Source organism: Drosophila rhopaloa, unplaced genomic scaffold, assembly GCF_018152115.1.
Source record: "Drosophila rhopaloa isolate 14029-0021.01 unplaced genomic scaffold, ASM1815211v1 contig_178, whole genome shotgun sequence".
In the NCBI taxonomy this organism is placed as follows: domain Eukaryota; kingdom Metazoa; phylum Arthropoda; class Insecta; order Diptera; family Drosophilidae; genus Drosophila; species Drosophila rhopaloa.
Window position 1 is genome coordinate 10,787,213 of NW_025335059.1, and position 20,533 is coordinate 10,807,745.

The 20,533-nt window shown below is 39.3% G+C and overlaps 1 long non-coding RNA gene across 3 annotated transcripts; it reads left to right on the plus strand.

The window, feature by feature from the left end:
* Positions 1-475: 475 nt before the first annotated feature.
* On the plus strand, positions 476-19,889 carry LOC108044501. Of its 3 annotated transcripts, none has more exons than XR_001769304.2 (3): positions 487-1,095; positions 7,593-12,901; positions 16,120-16,794. It is a non-coding gene; the product is annotated as an uncharacterized LOC108044501 (long non-coding RNA). The 3 variants fall into 3 exon arrangements; XR_001769305.2 differs by lacking the exon at positions 16,120-16,794 and adding an exon at positions 19,581-19,889 and having other exon boundaries at positions 500-1,095; positions 7,593-7,909; XR_006417553.1 differs by lacking the exon at positions 16,120-16,794 and having other exon boundaries at positions 476-1,095; positions 7,593-11,412.
* The last annotated feature ends 644 nt before the right edge of the window (positions 19,890-20,533 follow it).

A 20,533-nucleotide genomic window follows, 5' to 3' on the forward strand; every position in this document is an offset into this window, starting at 1 on the left:
CTGCACAACTTAAACTGCAAGTACATGCTAGCGAAGGGAACGAGGGGAAGGGAAGGGGGAGGAAAGAACGGGCCAGAGGGAGATGGCGATAGCAAGGGCGAGCGAGAAAGCGAAAGGGGATCAGATGAGGAATAGCTTTGTGTGTGTGTGTGTGAGTATGAATGTGTGTTACTGCGAGAGAGCTGCATACTGGCTTGCACTTACACTCTCTCCTCAATTTATTACATAACATCCTTGAACTTGAGACAAGCTTGCCAGAGGCTCTACTTTAAATGTTATATGTTATTTTGCACATTTTATATTCTGGTAGTGGGACGCTCCTGTCCTTTCGCTACATATGTAGCTTTGGCTGTCTTCTGGGCCCCCATTCTTCCCTTTTCTCCATCCCTTCTCCCCTCCCTCCCACACTGGCTCGATTCTTCTCTCCTCTCTTCGCATCGGAAGCTTTCGGGCTTTTCAGCAAACGACGACGACGGCTCTGCCATTTTCTGCTGGGCTGCGCGTTGGCATTGAAAGTGCGGCAGGCGAGCTGCCAACAACGCTCCATCCCCAGCAAATCCCCAATCGGAACCAGAAGAATTCTAAACACAACAAAAAGTACTATAATACCACCAAAAGCCAGCAAACAATTCTTCTATTATTCGTTGCAAATTAGACACGGAAATGACATCAACAGCAAAATTGTATCTGTCAAATCGAAGCCACCCACAATACGAAACCAAATAACAATGCAAAGTAATTGCAAATTAATTGTGTTCAATTCTAATAGAAGTGCTTGTCAAATTAAAAAATAAATTTAAATAATGTATACCTTGCGCAAAATAATTTAAATAATTTTATGTGCATTCTATAGTGCTCTCCGAAAATCACGAAAAAAAGAACGGAAGAAGGAGAGAGAGAAATGGATTAAAGAATGCAAGTGCATTTCACAACTATTTTAAATAAGTGACCCGAAAACCAGTGAGTTCTGTCTATATAAAAATAAAAAGAATATTTAGAAAAAAATGGAATTATAAAAAGTCAGTGTATTTTTGAACTACGAAAAACAACAGTTTGGATGGAAGAGGAACACAAAATTAACTGGGATCTTAAAAGGTGAGTTATATTACCCAGAACTACATTTATCTACCAGAAACTACATGTGTCGATTTCATCAGCCAACCTTAAGGAATTTTCACTTCTCATATAAAATATATGTGTCTAGGACATAAGGCATGTAGTGAACCTGCAGCAAAAAACCACACACGATACATTTGAAAAATTGCTATTTTATATCTTCTTATTCATTGCGAAATTTCCTTATTAAAATTATAGAATATACACTAAAGAACAACGTTTTTCTGGCTATGGTAAATTCTTTTGAGATTTTTATAGATTTTCTAGTCCTTTCTTAAGCCAAAGTAAAAATTATCCAAGCAGTCCCAACCTCATTGAAAATGTATGCATATTCGTATTCCTTGCTCGAGCTCTCAAAGCTCTGCAGAGCTTTTCGGGATCAAGGGATGAGGATCTCGTTAACCCCACCGAACCCTTGAAATTGTTTAGGAGCGGTTTTGTTTTGCTTCGGCTAGAAAAAAAAGCGTCGCAATAAAAACAGGAATCCGCTAAAAGCAAAAGTGAGTTGCAGGCACACAGATAAAAGTGCGCAGATACAGATACATTTTAGGGATGAGAATGTGGAGGAGAATAATGAATGAAAGAATGGAAGAGAGATTAGAGAGAGTAGAGAGAGCGACCAGCGAGAGAGCCAGTTTGAAGGCCATCGCGGAGAGAGTCGAGTGTCATCACATGTGCCTTTCGGGTTTTCGAGAGGTGTGTGGGGCAGTAGGGCAAAATTGCCCCAAAGACTGCCCAAAAGCGAAGCAGAGCCAAGAAACAGGAACAGGAAGAATCGAAAAACTTGACGAAAGAGAGCGCAAGCCAAAGAGAGTGTTCGCTAGAAGATAGAAACTCTGCCGGCGTCGACGCCGTCAGAGGCAGCGCTGCAACAGAGGCGAGAACTTTCCATGGCAGACGAAAAAGCGGCGACATTGAACAGCGGCACCTTCAACCGATCGCATTTGCCTTTTTCACAAAGCTGATAAATAAATTATTAAACACAAAATACTTTCTAAAAAATATTCAGAAAATAAAAAGTGTTGGTCGAAGGACTAAGGGCCTTGGCCCAAAAGTGACGCATAAATATCCTGCCGGAAAATTCGGGGTCCTACCCCCGGAAAACAAACAAAGTGCATGATAGAAATGAAAAGTACCAGCAAACACAGACAAAAAAAGAAATGGGGCAGAATACAGCAGAATGTGAGTAAACTGAATTGCGTCGTAGTTAACATTTTTTCGACGGCGTCATCAAAGGCACAACGCCACCCCCGCCGCCTCCCTTTTTCACCCACCGTTGTGTTGTTGTGATTACGGAAAATACAGTCAACAATTGCTAAAAGCTAAGTTTTACAACCAGGGGCGCGTCAAAAGGGAATGGAGTATTTTGAAAGGTTAAAATTCCTCTAGATACTAATATTGTTTCTTAATAAAAATGGTTTTAATTGATCAGAACTTGGTATACATCTATATTAATAAAATAATATAATTTTAAAGAAAACTTAAGAAGTTTGACTGTAACTAAAAATTGTTTTGATAACATTACACTTTTGACGGCTTTGATATTTTAACTTCAACACTCCTCCTCCTAATTAACTGGCAACTGGTTTTAAAACTATGGTAGTTTTTTACTGAAAGACCTCCTACATCGAAAAAACTTTAACAAAAATACGTTCCCTCTTTCAAACACACAATGACACTCAATGTTGGCCATCTCTCCCAATCATTTGTTTTCCTTGCCCGGAATTTGCAGAAATATCAAAATTTATTTATAACATAAACAACACGAATTAAGCCAACCAAGAAAAAATACATAATCGTGAAAAAGCCACAACAGCAGCGAAAATAAACAAAACAAATGCGAAAAAGCTTATAAACAGTTCCGTTTATATACAAGTTAAACAAAAAAAACCAACGAAGCATTCGGAATTTGGCCAAAGGGAATTATGATTCTGGGGAACGTTGTGCGAAATGTGATGGCTCAATTTGAGTGCGAGTGTGTGTTGCCATTTTGTTTGTCAGCCTCTCAACTTGTTTATGACTTCACTCCGCACCAACAATTAGAAACTAATTTGCTGGCAATTGTCGCTAATGGAGAGTGCGAATTGTGAGGTTTTGCTTTGAATATTGTAATAAACAAAGGAGAAAATAGCACGGAATTTCAAAGAAAAGTAGTCAGCTTGATTTCTACAAAAAGGTTCTCAATAATATCAGTACATTTTTTACTTCTATAGTATTTTTATATCACAGAAGGTGAATCTTTTCCTTTAAAAGAAACATATACTTCGTAAATCTCTATCTTCTATAAATAATTTTCCCCATGCAGTTAAAATGTATTCCGTGCATTAAGGTAGTAAGAATTGTTTTTTATTACCGCTGACAGAGTAATTTTAAAAGTCAAAGTATTAATCAGATGGAAAAAACAAAAGTGAAAAAATTAACAAAGGAAAAAAAAAACATATTTTTAGATCCCTCTTTGTTCTATATAGTAGATAAAAACATCGACAATCAAGGTATTATTTAACTCTAAACTGTATCTGACAATCTAATGGGCCATAAAATGGTGTTTATTTGTAAACCATTTACAGAATTGCTTAGCATTCGGAATACTCTCTAGTTTTATGGCCAGGCAGTCAGCCTGTTGATTTCCGATTGCATCACGTGTCATCAGCAGATCAGCGATTCTATATTCTATTCTATCCCATACGCAACTAATGCACAGATGTTGTATGTATATTTGTGACTCAGATTATCTACTGACACACGATCGGCCGAGTGCGGTAAACAATTCTGTGAAATTGTAAACTGCAGTTCGCCCAGAAAGGCAGCACTCAAAATACTGCTATGCGATGCAGTCAATCATGATCCAAGTGCAATTTCCCGGCGGACCCCGCCCCCTGTGGAAAACCACAGCCAAACCTACACAACGCGATATTTTTGTATCTGAACTTGACTCTAGTTTAGCTTTGCGTGCCGCTTTTGTTTGCACAAGATACGAGCTCATCGATGTGTGCATCTGCATATGTACATACGTGTGGGTAAATGGGATTTCGAAATTCGTTTACGTAACACTCGCCCCATCTCCGTACAACCAACACCCATTACGGAATTACGGAAGCGAGGATGGGGCTGGGCAGGGAAAGTCATCTTCACAGATACACAGAAAATAAATATTTGCATTATAAATTGGTCAACGATTCCAAGACAGGTCGTAAGCTAAAATTCTGATCTGTGGAGTACGAATAATCAAATGGTGCAGTTCCCTTTTCCAACCAAACTCATTTTAATTTATCACACGTTATAAAAAATTCTAAAATTAATTCCCCACAGAATAATGATACTTAAATTGTATAATTTTTGACATTTGATTTTGATTAATAATAAAACACAAAGTCTAGATCACAATTAATTTGAACATAGCGTATACGTAATTTATGTAAAATTTGTTAAAAACTTAAAAACATTAATTATTTGATCCTAACACAGAAATCTCAGCCAAAGTCTTATGTGATTTGTATTGATGGAAGAGAGTTTTATGACTTTGGGTGTCACATTGTTGATTTTAACACCTACTAATGTCTAAAGATGTTCAAAGAAAATAATTATCTGATAAAAATGTTTGAGTTTCAAGTTTTTTATAATCCCAATGTCGGAAGATCCTCCTAATAAAATTGTTACCTTTCTTTGTGCCTCTTTATCATTTTTTCCAGTGCGCCCCTTTAATTGCCCAGTGGCGTCATTTGAAACTGTGTTAGAGAGAGGGTATGGATGAATTTGGGGATGTTGATGGGGTGATATTTTTTGGGGGCGGTACTGAAACAGTCTAAATAGAGAAAGATGATGACTCGGCCCAGGTGTTCGCCATATTACGTATGCATCGCGTAAGCTGCAGCTCAAAATGGGCGAAAGAGAGAGAGAGACAGCGACGTACAAACACATGGCTAGAGCGAAAAAGCTCTGTCGACGTCGGCATCGCGTGCTTGTTTTTCGTTCAGTGTGTCGCTCTCTCTTCTACGTCTATGTATGTGTTTGTGTGTGTTTCAAGTTCAAGGTTAAGATACTAGTTGTATATACAATACTCGAGCCATGAGTGCGAGCGAGCTGGCTACACGTAGTTGCCATAGTGCTCTGCTGTACCCGTGTGCATGTGTTTGTGCCTGTGTGGCAAACCAGTTTTGCACGTTTCAGTGCGAGAAAGAGACGCCTACACGTGCAGCACCAAACAAAGAGGAAGCAAAGGCAGAACAAAAAGCAATAAGCAAAAAGCAGAAGCACCAAACACAAAGAAAGGAAAGGCGAACAGTAAAACAAAAAGTGGCGGCGGCAAACATTTACTGGCAAAGAAACTCAACGCGGGCAAACATCACTCGCTCTCTCTCTTACTCACGCAGTGAAGCATCGGCTACACACACAATAAAATTGGTATGATTTTTGGTTATACCAGACACCCATTTTTAGTTGAAACGTTGTTTTTAAACATTTTATACAATATGTATAATATTATATATTTTATACATAGCATTAGAGCTGTCCAAATTTGAAGGAAAATATTGGTGTCCTTTCCTAACCCGCTATACTAAGCGTTTCGCATATAATAACATTTGTTTAAAGAAAAAATGTACTCTTACCTTTAATGAGAAATTAGTTTTGAAACATAGAGACAATTTCGCAACGCCGCAAACTTAAAATAAATAATTTTGGTTGTAGAATACATATGTACATATATTGCTCACTTAAATTTACCATACTAAACAGTGAGAGTAAGGTTTTGGGAACAAACACAATGTCCCAGCAGTGGCATTTAAGCTATGGCTATTGCTTTAAGCTCCAGCTTTTTATCGAAATGTTAACAAATTATCTATTTAACGATTTTGGATCGAATTCTTTTTTACTGTGCAATTGATAAAGTTGATTTTCGTCGTTCGCTTTGCGACACTTATTCGCACTTATTATTGCTCTATGCGTTTTGCCTTTCATTTTTATTATCTTTCACTCACACACACACACGATCACACCCATGGAGCTTTAATTGAATTGATGTTGATGATTACGCTGAGTGGCGACTGCAATCACCCCTACCTCTTCCCCACCCACCCCCTTTCGACCTGTCTGACTACCTGCCAAAGCAAAACGAGAAATTCTGTTGGCCATTTAATTAATCGCCAGCGTGTTCTTACTTAATGGACTCGTAGCTCAACAGTAAACACAGCAAAAAGCTAAAACATCGATACCCCAAACCGCAAAACCCAGAAATTGATTTCATACACCAGACAAAGCATTCCATTAAAAAAGGAAATTACTTGGCGAATTCCACTATTATTTTCGTACTTATATATATGTTCGCACTGTATTATCGATTACGAACACTTATGATTAATAAATCTCTTCTATATGAGAGATATTATTTGGTCTTAAAATGCTGGAATTGTAAGCCAAAATTAGCTACCAGGACTTGAATGTAACAAATAATGCCCCTCAAAAATGTATTTTGGGATTACTTTTCTCATACTAAAACTAATTCAGGCCACACCCGTAGTACATAAATAGCACATTAAACTAAATTCCATTTAGCATAGCGGAGAGTTCGTTGCACCAGCAGTGCAATGCGCCATATGCAATGTTCGATGCACTCGAAAAGACCTTGAGTGGGCGGTGACTAAGGTAGGGGATCGGCGACAGGCGAACCTAGAAAATAAAATTCTATTTCCCCCCTGATTTATGAACGAGGGAGAACGACTCAGCAATGCACGGGACTAAAGGTTTGTCAGCTAACAATGCGACGGACAAAAAAATGTAGTTAGTTAAAGTAATTATATGACTAATTTTTGTTGCAATGTTAGTGCGAAGTAACATAACTTCACCTGTGCTCTATGCGGAACAATATAAAACTAGTTGCTCAAATTTGTAATTTCTTACTTTTCCCTTTTAAAATGAGTCATTTTCCTTAGCAATACTAAGCCAAATATTCCTGGCTTGTTTGTATAAACACAACAATCTCAGAGACTTAATAAGCAATGTCAAAGGAAATTAAAAGTACGAAACACACGCATATAAAGTTTGGTTTGTGATACGAAATGAACAGGAAATAAGTTCCACTGAACTAAAATCAAGTATACGTACATATGCGAACGATATAACAATGAAATTATTGCTAAGCCCTGTTAAAAAATTGTGTAAAAAAAAGTTACAATAAATAACAATTTCGAGGTATTCAAATTTACCAAATAAAACTTGTAAAAACAACCTTTAAATAATGTCCATCTGTATATCGTTTGATTTCCCTTAGAGTATTTCGCAGTGTGGTGCGTGCAAATAAACCGAAAATTCCGCCCTCATAAAATGTGCAAACGAATGGCAAATTTCTTGCCTTCGAAATGTTTGTTTATAGACGGACCAATGGCTAGCGCTCAAATGCTGCGGAATCGATAATGTTAGCCTGCATTTTATCGATGGTACTCTGGTTCTAAACAAAAATCTCTTTGTTTATTTATTTTTAGGGTGGTGAGCTGCGTCAGCATGGAAATTTAATTAGCGACAGTTCAGTTCAGCTGAGCAGCGCTAAGTCGAGAGGATTTGACTGCCCCGACCCCCCAAAACCACCCACCACCCACTCGACAGAAAAGGGGAGATTTCGTTGACTTTTGCATGACGACAGCAAAAAGCGAAAAGGCGGAACAACAATCGAAATGCAACTGCACGAGTGTGTGGGTGTGCGAGCGAGGCGGCCTACATAAAGTAGACATGCGCTCTCGCTCAGCGACTTGAACTTGAAAACTCTTTACTGCCGGCAAAAAACGAGAGAGATGGAGAGCAGGTATGTGTTGAGTGTGTGTGCGTAAGTGTTTGCCATTGATTAAGTTAAACAACAAAATCAGGGCAGAGCGCTGGCTGCGCTCTCTCAGCTTTTGTGTGAGAGAGGGCTTTTGCGTGGGCGGCTTAAGGCAGCGCAGTCGACGTCGCTGCCGGCGTCGGCCAACTGTTTGCTGTTTTGTTGTACTGTAGCCACATACTGTTGCATACTTAAGGGGATAGGAGGACAAGGGGTGAAAAGCGGGAAAATCGGTGGGCAGTACGGGAGGGGTGAAGGAGCAGGGGAGCGGGAGTGACCTCCACCTGTGTGAGCCCAGCTGCAGCTTCCCTTTTGGCAAGTTTATTCAGTGACGAGCGGGCAGCCGATGAGGTCAGCATCACGCATACGCCTAGTTATCCCCAGTATCCCGTATCCTGTTTAGTGTCGGTGTGTGCGAGTTTGTGTGCGTGTGAGTGGTTCGTTCCAAGTTCATTTTAAAGGCGCGTCGCCCTTTATAGCAAAATCAGGTGTGGAGAATTGATTAGCACAGCCCAAAAATAGAAGAAAAGCTGAAACAATATGGTTGGTGTATTGTGTACTTACATAGAACTCAAGTGACGCACGCCAGCATATGGCAATTAAATTTGAATAATTAAGCAGCTGAGAACGACACGACCCGAACTCTCCTCCACACTTATATGTACATACAAATGTACACCACCAACTCACACTTTTGGCATATGCAACACTCGTTCTTGTTGTCTTGCACCTTGACCTTTCCACACCCATGCAGCACTACGCGTGGGCTGAGCAGCATTCGGATACACACGCCCCTTCCAGGGGATCGGGGAAATGGATATATACATATACTCGCTTATGTGGAACAACCCACAAGTCGGCTGGCAGCTGTTGGAGCCGAATCCAAGGCGACGAGATGCACGCCAAAAACACTTCGGTTATCCCCCAGAAAAGGACCAGTTAGGCCAGCGGAAAGTTTTGCACACTAGTCACAGATGGTACAAGTGCAATAAATTAAATATCAAGAAAAGACCAGGAAATAGTCCAAGAGTTATTAGTGGGTTCAGGTAAAGTTTTGGAGTTTATAAAAGTGGTTCAATAAAATATCTTTCGAGAGTAAAGAACTTTAAAGAAAGAAAGGATAATTATCTAGTGAGGTAGATTGTTGTTTGACAATGATTTAGATTTGAAAGGATTTAGTGAACTTAGTGCAACGGTTTTATTAAATTTTAATGTGTATGAAAATATTTTATCAGGGCTTTGATCAAAGGTCAAATGATATTCTGTGACTAGTACTAGAATGCCTAAATTAATGGTAAATTAAACTGGCAAATTAGGAATGCAGAAAATGTGTTATTAATCTTGGTTTTCTATATTTATTTAAAGTAATTATATTCATATTAGACATATAGAAAGTATTGTCGCACAAACAGTTCTATTGTGAAATTAGGGAACAGAGAAATGTAATTTAAGTTAACTAAGAAGTTAATTGCAGAAAGGTAATAAGTGGTAAACTATAATAAAACTATTTCATCAATTTTAAAGGTATTTTTTTTTAGATGGTATACAATAATTAGGACTATATTAACAATCAAAAAATCGTATTCATCAACTCAATGAATTAAAGTGACAAATAAATGAACCAGAAATTTTTTAAAAATATGGTTAAAAGTGTGATCAAAATGATTTAACTGGAAAATTTATATTAGAAAAGTGCAGCTTAATGAAAATCTTGTGAAAACTTCATCTGCAGCTTGGACCAGAGCAAGAAAAGTGGTTTGTGTACTTGCTGAGCTTTCCGCGAAAAGCTAAATTTTCATATGCAACTGCCATTGGGATACACCCTGTGCTCGCTTTGAATAAACTGCAGCAAGTGAACACAGCTGGTGGTATCCAGTGGCCGTTTGGCATCCTTGCAGCTCCAGAAACGTCCAGGATGACTCCTTGCTTCAAAATGGGGTAAGTCTCTCCTCCGATCTACCAGTTTCCTGCTCGGGATAATACCATTTGTTTTGCAAGTCCAATTTATCAATAATTTTCATTTCGTTTAATTGTTTCTTATATTCCGTTACGAACCTAATTTTGCCATACTAAAAAGATGTTCTCTTAGCCATAAGCTTCAGTTCAATTCAACAAAGATTTCATTTCTTCCCAACAAAAAGAAAAAAACAATGAAAAGAGATAAATTGGAATTTGAATAAAATAATCTTAAGACTTAAGAATCGTTTAAGAAAATAATCAGTGAGAAGACAAAAATTGCATATGATTATACTCAGCATTTTCTTGTTACACATTCAAAATAATTATAATTTCGCTTTTGGTTTTCCGCTTGCTCCGATTTTCTTTTTGATTTGAATGTATTATTTACCCCGACTTACACGCACATGGGGGCGGATTGGTGTGGGTTTTGAGGTGCGATAATGGGCGCATCGAATGCAACGCTCTGAAAACTCTTTAAAACATTAATTATGCCCCGCACAAAAAGCAAGCCGTCCGTAGTAATGAGTGAAATTTCAGCGAGGAGCGGCCCAATCAGCTTTAGAAATCGCTGGCAGAAACAATTAAAAAGATCTTCATGCTGCAAATTGATTTTGTTTGCGATTTATATATATTTATTTTCGCCCATTTTTCAGTTTTCACCCAGTCGCGTGCACTTGCTGCAAAACGAAAGCCATTTGGTATTTTCTATTTTCGTTTCGCTTCGGCTTTTTGGCTCAAACATTGGCGATGCGGTGCGATGCAATGCGAATTGGCCAATAGTTCTTGGTCCGAACTGCAGCTGTGCAAAGGCAACTTGGTGACATTATTTCGACATTTGCCTGCTCGCTGCTGCATCCACTTTTGTCACTTTTGCATTTCAAATGACCGTCAATTATCCTTTGTCGACACTCCCCTTTGTCTTTCGCAGTTCTCTTTTCCCTGAGGTCAAGGAAAGCGAAATTGATTTTCTGCCCCAGCGAATTTCTCCTTTCTCCCCCGTGTTTTACTGTTATATATAGTGTGGTACGTGTGCATTTAAGAGTCTTTTCTGCCTTCCTTGTGTCTTATGCAATCGCTGGGTTCTGTCACTGCCATGATTTTTTCGGTCAAATGGCAGTGCAAAATCAATTTTCCCCCGGGGCTAGAAAAACAATTATCTGGAGGGTAATTAAAGACAGTCATCGGCACAGTGTGCATTGTGTTCGACGCAGTTTCGCCTCTCGGTGACCTCATGACAAGTTTTATGATGAAATTAGCTGCGATTGAAGTGCTCGCATATAAAACGCCATCAAATTCAATATAAAACCCGCACTCAAATAATAGACAATGGCTAAGCCCTGTGACTTACGCAATCACGGGATATAGAAATCAAACTTTACATAGCTGCTTTATAAACGGAAATAACAAGTTTATGGCCAAATAATTAAATCATTAATTTATGGGAAACGGTTATAGTTAAACTCTATGTTCAAATGAAGTCGTCAAATTGATTTATTCAACTTAAATAAACGTTAAATTTTTAAAAGCGATCCGCCATTTTTTTATAAGGTAGATTTTTATTTGTTGACCTCAAAGTCATATTTATATAGCATTCACATTTTTAAAGGCTAAGACATTAATGTGGGTTTAATAAGGTGCATGGAAATAATACTATGTCTAGATTTCGAGTAATGAAATTTATATTATGGGATTAGGATGAGAATCTAAGAAATGTGATTTTAATTTTTTATTTTGAGTTGTTTGATTTAAAAACCCCCAAAAAAAATGTTTGTGCCTCACCCAAAAAATTTGTTTCTGCTTACATTATTTCAAATGTAAATTTACCCAACAATCCAACTAAATAAATTCCCCCAGTTGGATTCTGGGGTCGAATTTAGAATGTTTTATTTATTTAAATTTAAGTATTTTTAAGAGGGATCATATGCACTGTTAATATTAATTTTCCCCGGTTTGTCTGTCTGTCTGTCAGCCCACTTAAAATCATTTATCGCACAAGATCGTGTGTCAGCTCTCGTTTTATCGAAATAACATTATAATGGCAGTACGGGCACTAATCACACGAAATGCTTCAGGTCATGCATGACGAGATTAACAATTCCGATAGCAGCTGTTGGCCTCAAGCGGAACAATCGCGGTGGAAAAGCGGAATTTTCAATTTAAGGTTGACCTTAGAACAAAATTTGATCGATAATTTCGCATAATTGTGGAATCTCTCTCGCAAAAAAAAACTGTGACACACGGACACGCACACAGAGAAACGTCACCTTGAACACTTAACTGCAACTGTGCAAGCGAGATAGCTAGAAAGAGAGGTGGAGAGTAGTAGATAAAGAGAGCTAGATAGTTTGCGTCATGTGCAACTGCAAAAGCTTTTGGCTTCCGCTGTTCGTTTGTGTCTGTGTGTGTGGGAGGAGAGAGCTTTAACCGCTCTCCGACTCTCTTTTTAGTGCCGAGTGAGTTAGCTTTTTTGAACGAGCCGAGCAGCTGACAGTTGCGCTTCAGCATTAGACCAAAGTAGTTTGACTTTTTAGTTTTTAGCCGCGAAATGAAAAGTTCCATGTGTGTGTGTGTGTGTGTGTTGTGGCAGCTGCATTTGCAGCGAGAGACAGAAATACATTTCGTACAAAATTCCGCCCTGCATTTAGTATATTTCACCTTAGAGCGTCTTTGCCACACACACACACACTGCATACGAGAGACAGACACACACGTGGCCATCAAAACGGTATCGGTTCGCGTCGCGTTTGGCCTAAAATTGTAACAGTTTTTCTTTACAACGGCAACGGCAACGGCAACAAAGGCAAAGGCAAAGAAAAGCCAAAAACGCAGCTGCAGTCGACGTCGCTGCTGCTGCAGTCGCCGACGTCCGTTTCTGTTGGCCAATTGCCGTTGGCCAGCTTCAGTGTTCATTTTCCCATCGAGTCGGCAACAACGAGCGGAAGTCGCAGAGGCACACAGCTGGCGGACAGTCGATCGATCCACACAACAGCTGATTAACTGCGATTCCTAACCCACATAGTGTTTTCTTCTTTCCCCCTGGATTGCATAAAACCAAAATCGAAACAACAAAACACAAACCAAAAAAGCCCCAACACAAACTTTTTCGGTGGCGTATACGTAATATCAGTCGGCTAGCTGCACATCTGCCATTGCAATTGCAATTCGCTGGGCATTATGCAATGGCACAACAGAGAGACACCCTGTAATTGGCATGGCATGGCATGAACAACACAAAAACAATGGCCGTTCGTTCCCTCACACACATTGTTAAGTAGTTTTTGTGTCTAGTCGGAGGCAATTTGTTAAAAACAATCAGCGGCACTTGTGTGTGCACGGCGGCAGCGGCGGTTTTTTATCCCGCTCGCACCCGCTGCAGCGGCAGTTTTAAATTTAGTATCGCTGCAGTTGCTGCCTGTAACCCAAATTTTGCATCTCTCTGTGCAATTCGTTTTCATCTTATATAAGATGCACGAAACAAAGACCTTGTTAATTGTGGAAAAAGTGGCGGGGGGACGGGAAGGGTAACAACTCTGAGCAAGTGAAATCTCATTTAAAGCCTGGCTTTCGGCGACTTCAAAAAGGGTAGATAAAACTCTGGCGAAGGCAATTAAATCTGAGGCACTTGCAATCCGAGAGCAACAACTCACACTCGACCACTTGACCTTGCTCGGTTTCGCCATGCGAATACAGTACGTATACGTACTGTGGGCCCGTATGAGTGTGAATGTGTGTGTGTGGGGGGGAAACACAGCAAATTGCAATATTTTGTGTAAAAATAACGAACCGACTTTTACATAAGGCCATCGGTACATAGAAAAATACACACCACACACACGCGAATATCCATTCACCTGGCGTGGTGTGTGTGCGTGTGGGTGGGTGTTATGAGGTCGATTTTTGTTGTTTTCCCCCGCACTCGTGTGGGTGGATGACTGAAAAATGCATTTGACACAGAAAACAGGCGTGCAAACACAAACAGATATCGAAAAGCAGATATTTCCAAAGCCAATGCAAATTCAAAACGAACAAAAACGATGAAGAAACAGCTTATCTTGGCCAGAGAAATACAAAAATATTTCAGTGATTCATGGCAAAAATCCCCGATGATTGATTTGATGGCAAAAGGGAATATAAAAACCAGTTTGGAGCTCTGACGGCTTTTTTAGAGTTTAACATATCTAACATATGAGGTTTTAATAAGTTTTCTTTTTGAAGTTTTAAAGTAAAAACTAACACACACGTATCAAGTCAAACATTAAACATTTTTCTATTTTAAAAGTAATAAATTTCTTCTTTGGACTTTGCAGTCTGTTATTCGTTAAGCAGCATTTATAAATAGGTATATACTTTATTATAAACATTCGCCAGAGCTCCTCGATTTTTTGTTCAATTTGCATTTGGATTTTGGACTTTAACTGATATCAGCAGCCGGCAGCCGACATAAGTTGTCATCTCTAAAACATTAGGAAGTACCCCTATAAACAGGTATCATTATGACATCATTGTTGGCGGGATTCTGTGATGGATCATTAGCTACTGGCACTTTTATAGTTTGTGCTTAGTTAGTAAGCTCCAAATGTATCAGCTTCGCCTCCTAATTTGTCAGTCACCCAGACTAAAATGATTAGCACTTGCTGATAAGCATTCTGTATTTATTCAGAATTTAAATTCACCAAATGAATCACGTGTTGTGAACATTTGCTTTTGAGTATTTCAAAGTTTCGAAATATTTTTCTTTGGTTTAAATATGTAGCTATACATTGTGAAATATTCAGTTGCCTTTTGGCTACCAAAGCGACCTTCAGCCCGGACCACAAGGTCGTATGTGGGGAGATGGCAGTGCAGCAGCCTGCAAACTACTCCGCATGGAGGTCGATCTGCCCCCTCTCACCATCGCTCACTCTACAGCAGTTATGTAAAGACAAAATTGGGTCAGTGTTATGACCCAGTTTCTTGGAGGGGAGCCAGCCAGCAAAACCCCTGCAACTTGCAGTTTGATTAGTTTGAAACGGGCTTTTTGGCACCTCCGATAATTACAATGGGCTTCGTGCCGCCGTTTATTGATTTTTAGTCAGCCCGTCAGCTTTTTTAGTATAGCCAACCTAGATAGCTCTGGCCTGGCCTGGCCCAAGAGTATTGGTATCTATCGGATACACGGCACCATCCATGGCCTGGCTGCAGTCGTGAGCTGAGCCAAGGAGCCAAAAATAAAAATTCTCTTTGGCTCCGGGCCAAATGCAGTGCACATTGGATTGGCAAGGGTGTGGATTGGAGGGCGGTTCATTTGCGGGTAAAATGAAAAGTGAAATGTTGCCATGCCACGAACGACAAAAAAAAATAAAAGGAAGCACAGAGAGAGAGCGCTGCAGAGAATTTATCTATATTTATTTGCCAGAATTCTGACATTTATTAGTTTGCCGTTGAATTAAGTCGAAGAGTGCTCTATAAATATGGCTAAAATGCAGTCGGATGACAAATTTATGGCCCACCGCATAACTCATCTATTACCCACTTTTGAACCCCCCTCCTCCGCCACCTTTGTGTTGCAAATTCAATGCACACTTGTGTGTCATTTCGCCTGCCACTTATTACATCACCCAGTAGGCAAAAGACACGACACGGTGCCATACGATATAGACACTGCTTGAGGCCCATTACGATTTGGGTCAACCTGAGCCTGCCAGCAAATCTTCACACAAACACGCGCCCTCATAGACACGACTTTATCGATGTCTTTTCGCCCAAGTAGCAGTCCGATTGTTGTTCTTTGCAAAACAATTTAAACATTGATGAATTCTCTCGTCAGTTATTCGAAGAAAGTTGCTCAAAGTATCTGCATTATTTAAATGTGTCGGAAAGAGTAAGAGTTTGTGGTTGTTAGAAAGACAAGTAAAAAATGCTTTTTCTAAGAAATTTTGTTATAATTTAGCTACAATATCTAACTATTCAAATTTGAAGACCTTTATTCCAATTACAAGCCACTATGCAAAGAAATTTTTAAAGAACACCTACTTTGTATAATACAAGTTCATTTTGATCAACTATCTTCAACGTTAATATTTCGTTTCAACACATTCCTATACACATAGATCAACATGATTATTGTTTTGGTCAGACCTTCCCCTATTTCTCTATTTTTTCTTTCATACGCACGCAGCGCTGGTCTTCATGATCGTCTATTAGCTATCACGCCTTTAACGCATGACTCAGTTCCTTTTTGTTCTTTTTAATTTTAGACAAAATTGCCATAAAACCAAAGCAAAAAACTTGTATGCTTGAACAGCGTTCGTCATTAGTTAGCTGCGTCAATTGTGGACTCTGTTATTTATAAATGCCGCTGGGGCAGCCACGTAAATGGTGACGGAAAGAGAGATAAGTTATGGAATTTCTTACTTCCAGCTTATCGTGGATACATTTCCATATTGCTCTGTTGCCAGGCGAATAATCCGCTCTCAGAAAACTGATGAAAAACGACGAAAAAGAAATCATTCACAAAAATTTTTATAAAATGTGGCCAGACAAGGGCTGCCTTCGGTTTTGGACTTGTCTGGCTGTTGTTGTTTCCCGTCTGCAGATAAAGAATCGAATAGCAAACATTCCGCGTCTGTGATTACGTATACGCAGCGTTCACCGAGCGATAGGTTTCCCCCCTTTGCGGGTGCACGCGTGCTTGTGCCTACGAAAATTCATGGGTGTATCTGTATCTGAGTCAGTCGAGTGTGTATTTACCAGATTATAAGTGCCGGAGCCAGTGTGCGTGTTGTTCAGTTTTGTGTGGCTGATCATGCGACCCACCGAATTAAAATGGGGAAACGCTTTTTCCATTTGATACTCTTTGTCGTGGAACTGCGACTTTGATAGCCCCTATTTTTAAATAAAGTAAACAAAAACAGTTTTTTATAAAAAATTTTTTTTTTTCCGGAATTAAACAATAAGTTTTCTTTAAAAAAATAAATGTTTTCACCCTTTTTCAAAAGATTTTTTAATTTTAATACTTTTTTAAATGATAATTTAATTTTTCTTTAACGTAGGTAAAGTTTTTTTTTTTAAATAAAAAGACAGAAATTTGTTTGTTTAAAAATGTTTTTCATAATACTAAATTTTGTATTTGGTATATATTTATTTCTTGGAAATCAATAGTTAATTTCTATATACCACCAAAAAGGTTCGTTTCATGTTTCACGTTATTATTTTGGCTATTGCAATTCTTTTTGGCCAAGTCAAACAGTAATTTATCTAAGTAGCGTTATGGCCCTCTATTTCGGTTTGGTAACACTTCGGGTCACTTCCGGTGACGACAACTTCTTTGAAACTCCGTCGGCTGGCAGTGGCAGCTTTTATGACCCAGATAAAAGTAAACGTGTTGGCCAACACGGTGGGGAAAGAGGAAAGGGGAAGGGGCGGGACTGAGGGGCCATTGGTTCATGAAGTGCTAATGAAAAATGCTCAGCATTTGCCTAATGAAATTATAACCGAGCCACTAAGTGGGCCATAAAGAGGAGCGCACAGCTTAGGGGGACTGTCAGAATGGGGAGAGAAGGTGTTTTGGGGCATTTTAGAAATTTTTCATTCAACTACTACGAGGTCGACCATGTAACCCATTTAACGCACATGGAAACGAACGATTTGACAGGCCAGGCACATGGAAGCACATTTTGTTTCTTTATTCAGTTAACGCTTTTTAAGCTCATGAGCTAGCTTTTCATTTATCAATACACACTTGCGCACACAGCGACACAAATGAACAATAATTTATTTAATTGCCCGAGCTCTTGTTCTTTCGAAATTAGAACACACACACGCACACACCATTCTCGCTGGCACGCGATTAAAAAAACTAAATGGTTACACACATTATGAATTTTACAAGCTAAGACTGTTTATTATCTGTCAGATATTCCACTCCATTTGTGCATGTGTGCATACAGATGACACATCGCGTATACGCAGTGTGTTTGCACTCATGTTCGTTCGGTTTTTTAACATTGCGACATTTCAGTTTTGTTTTGCTCCACTCGACAATCAACGGTTTGGGATTGTATTTTACAATAATTGGAAGCATTGGTCTGGCTCCTCCACTTCTTGCCTTTGTTTGTTTGGGCCCAATGCCTGCTCAATGTTTTGGCCCCGTTTTTGGATTTATTTTCTGTTTATGCGCCACACCTAGAGGCAAGTAAAAAGCAGCCAAGCAAGTCGAAATTGAAGGCTGCAGTGGCCAAACTGCGCCAATGTGCCGGAATAGAAATGAATCTCTGCTCCAGAAAACATTGGGAACTTCTTTGACGAGTTAGGCATGTTCCTAATAAATTCGGCACTGGATTACTTTTTGAGCAATCAGCTTATAATCGCCCTGCTTATCTTATCTACCCTTTGAAAATGGGTGCCAGTTTCGATTCGGAGGGCATTTCATTCAGTTTCCGCCTAGACTTTACCAGCTTACATACTGACTGATGGGCCAGAGCATAAATGGAAAAAACTCAGGCCGAATGACATTTGGTGACACACAAACGACTTGTATAACCGATCGGCGATTGGTAATCAGCGATCCACATCGACCCACTTTATACACACACCCCTCGGGGCCCACCTACATATGTATATATATCGCCCCGATCCGCTGGTTTATAGCTTATCACTATCAGCTGCGCACCTTGGCACCTGCGACTGCTTATCACCTGTTTCGTGAGCGTTGGGATCGGGTTCTTAGCTCATGGTTCATTGTACTCGGCTTCCCAGTCCCATTCCCGTTCCTACTTCACCTTTGTTCTGCATGCGTTTGAGCTTTGTTTGATTGTTGGAGTTACCTTCGTTTTCGGTTTTTGTCGAATCCAATCCAGTAATAGCCGCCAGGAGATCCATTGACTGGTCCAATAGCTGCCAATGACACTGCCCCCACAAAAACGCGACGCCGTGCCGTGCTCAACATAATTTTAGTTTTTGTTTCAGTTTAAAATAAACGATTAAATGAAAATGCATCCTTTGAAGGTTTTGGGCTGCGTGTCAGGAGTGCATTTGCACTGAAACATTCTGAAGCATGTAAATGCACTATCTGGTACGACATTCCAGAACGTACAATCTTCCCGAATGCAAGAAAATGCGAATAATAAATGAAATATGCAATTTTTGTGATAGTGTGATAACCGATTCTCAAACTGATTTTTACTCTAAATATATGAATAAGAAATAAATAAGTTTACTCTTAAGATACATATCTGTAAGACACTGATTTTAAATAAAGAATTTAATAAAATATGAATATCTTCTATGAAGAGTTTGAACTTTATATGTATTTTGTGGTTTTATTTGTTTCATCAAGGGAACTTTGAATGAAATAAACAATAGATGTGCATGGAGGAGTAACCTTCGTCTGCAAGGTTTCTTAGCCACGACATCGTAGAGCTGGCGATGACCTTGAGCACTCCGACTCAAATTGGCTCAATTATAATTATAGCAATTGTACCCCAGAGGTCTTAGATGGCAAATTAAACTTGGCTTGCCCAGAGATATATTATTTATAATGGAAATCAAGGGAACTAGATTTTTTTTAGAGAGAATCAATGCTATTTAAATGGACAGTTTTTAGAGAGAAATAAAGCTAGAACGTCCTACACAACCGGAGGGAAACTTTCACAACTCTAAAATTATTACCCATACAGTTTAATTTAAAAACTAAAGGCTAACATTGCATATTTTACAGCGGTATTGCGACAGAGCACCCCTGACGCCGCCCGAAAGAGCTTTCGTCGACACGCAACGTAGCATAAAAAGCAGCATATCGGGAAACCCCCGAAATCCCCCTTTGGGAAGTCCCTCCACCCAACATCGGCCAGAAGGTGGCGCTCGATGCCCGAAAAGCTCGGCGAACTGAAGTTGCTTGAAAACGTCCGCAAGATGGTGAGGTTGAAACGATTTCGGTTTTTGAATAAAATATTTAAACAAAAATAACCGTTGAACCTTATGTATGTTTTGTCTTTCCATCAATCATCAAGATCCCGAATGAATTAACCAAATTAGTGACACCGCAATCAAGTAACCTCAATTGGCTATGCGCTTTGGCAGTGTGGTTAGCTGGTTGTGTAGCCAATTATTGCCGTTGACAATTCACAGCCACTATCTTCACTGCCGCCGCGACAAGCTAAAGCAACGATAATGGTATATTGGATTGGGGCGAACGGACCCCCCGCAATCCGGATGGTAGGATAGTTCCTGTACCATCATCGAGAAGAGCTTTGCATCCAACTCTTCCATGGCGATATGCACTGCAGCTTCTCCAATATCGATATCTTCTAAGAAATCCGGTAGTTTTAACTATATTTTAAAAGGTTGAATTCTAGAAAACATGTACAGTCGATTGAAAAGTAACTTTTAATTTATCTAAAAACCAATAATACAATTCTGGTAGCATTGAGCCCATTGGTAATCCGAAATGTCTAAATATGTATAAAGTATAATGCCATTAAAAGAATTGACAAAATCGAGCCAAGATGTTGCATCCGCGAAAACAAATCATTCAGCAAGAGGGATATCTTTGATAAAATTGAGTAGAACACTTCCAAAAATAATATTCTACTAATCTACGATGAAAAAGCTATGCTAGATTACCAAATACAAATATATGCACGCTTTAAAATTTTGTAAACACAAAAAAAA